This window comes from Bison bison, unplaced genomic scaffold (assembly GCF_000754665.1).
Source record: "Bison bison bison isolate TAMUID 2011002044 unplaced genomic scaffold, Bison_UMD1.0 scf7180017862903, whole genome shotgun sequence".
NCBI classification, from domain to species: Eukaryota; Metazoa; Chordata; class Mammalia; order Artiodactyla; family Bovidae; genus Bison; species Bison bison.
Window position 1 is genome coordinate 3,440 of NW_011493475.1, and position 1,825 is coordinate 5,264.

The 1,825-nt window shown below is 49.6% G+C and overlaps 1 long non-coding RNA gene across 1 annotated transcript; it reads left to right on the forward strand.

Annotated features, from left to right (window-relative positions):
- The first annotated feature begins 34 nt into the window (after nt 1–34).
- LOC104983496 lies at nt 35–1,772 on the forward strand. Its single transcript, XR_824658.1, has 3 exons — nt 35–546; nt 1,053–1,154; nt 1,514–1,772. It is a non-coding gene; the product is annotated as an uncharacterized LOC104983496 (long non-coding RNA).
- The last annotated feature ends 53 nt before the right edge of the window (nt 1,773–1,825 follow it).

Here is a 1,825-nt window from a genome sequence, read left to right on the forward strand (position 1 = left end):
GCCCTCCTTTCTCAAACTTGACATTCTAGCACAAACAGGGAACTGTTCATGGTTTCCTGTACATTCTATATGCTAATTCATACACTTCAACCTAACCCCCTCTACTTGAGGGCTAGCACCTCCTTGAGGAAAACATCTTTAGTAGCCCCCACCCAAACTCCAGGATGGGACAGGTTTCCTGGGCTCCTCAGCCCCATTTTCCCTCTGTCACAGCACTGATTCCCCTGTATTGTCCATGTCTGCCCCCGTGAGCTCCTTCCTTGATGTAGGGTCTGCTCTGAGGCCCAGGCTCCTAACACAGGGTCTGGAAAGTATTAATAACTGTTCAATAAGTAAACTCAGGTTATATGACTTGCCTAAAGGTCACATAAGTGGTAAGTGAAGGAGCAAGAAGGTCAAACTCAGATCTTTCCAACTCCAAAACATCTGCTCTTTACCACTCCAATTGCTTTTGGTTGGCCTGCCTAACCCAACATCTTTCTTTCCCCCTGCCCCCACCACCTTCCCTACCCAAGGACTGAGGAAGAGAAGAAAGACTGGGTCCAGGTAACATCTAAGAAGGCTTTGTGGTAGGGGGCTGGAAGAGTATTAACAGGTCTTCTGGGGGTGGGGGGCTCAACCCTAATATTCACATCTGACCATAATGGGCCTGGACATCTGCCTTCCAATAAATTTTACCATCCCCATTTTACAGATAAGCAAACTGAGGTCCAGAGGTTAAGGAGAAACTACCCAGTTCTTTAGAAAGCTGGCTCCTCTGAAGGTGTAACCTCAGTGAGTTAAGCCCTGTAAAACATTTAACCCCAGACATTTGTCAGGAAGGCCTTCTGTGGCTTTTCAGCCACTGATCAATCCCCTTCCCCCATTTCACAAATATAAGAACTGAGACCTGGATTTTGGGAAGGGACTTACCCAAGGTCATACATCTAGCAAGGTATAGAGCTGGGTCTAGAATCCAACTTTTCTGACTCCAAGCTAGTTTATAGGACAGTGAGGTAAGGGTGGAAATAGATAGTTGGGTTTTGACCTCTTATTTCTTATACCTCTCCCAGGCCATCAACTCTACCCTCCTGAAGCACGAACAGACGCTGGAGACCTTCAAGCTGTTAAACTCCACAAACAGGGAAGATGAAGACACACCCCCCAACTCTCCGGTAAGAGTCCACATCCCCTCCTTCTGCACCAGGATCCCCTCCAGACCTCCAGGTGCCCACCTTACCCTGAGATACTCCTCTCCTCTTCCCAGAGAGGCAGTAGATGACTGCAGAAGCACAGGCTTCTGTTGGTAGGGTCATAGAGAAATTATTGGGGAAACTAATGCCCGAAAAGTATTGGTACAAGTGACAGGTTTTCAATAGCACAGTGAAGTAGAGCAGAGCCAGGACTCAAAGGCAGGTCTTCGGAATCTGTCGGTTGCCTACCAATGATGATCCAAGCCTGGGCGAGGGCTGGATGGACTGGGCTGGGGAGTCTGAGTTTGACTCTCTGACTGGAGACCTGGCCCTCTCTCCAGAATGTGGATCTTGGAAAGCGGGCACCTACGCCCATCCGAGAAAAGGAAGTCACCATGTGCATGCGCTGCCAGGAGCCCTTCAATTCCATCACAAAACGCAGGCACCACTGCAAGGCCTGTGGACATGTAAGTGTTGAGAGGCAGGGGCAGAGCTATGGAACAGACAGGCTGGCAACCCAAAGGCCCACTTCTAAGAGGGCACCCTCTAAGTGGGGGGAGGTTGTGAAGTTCACTGTGGGAGTTGGTACACTGAAGGGGAAGACCCACTGGAATCAGGCTGTTCTTACCCACTTGCCACCCCAGGTGGTTTGT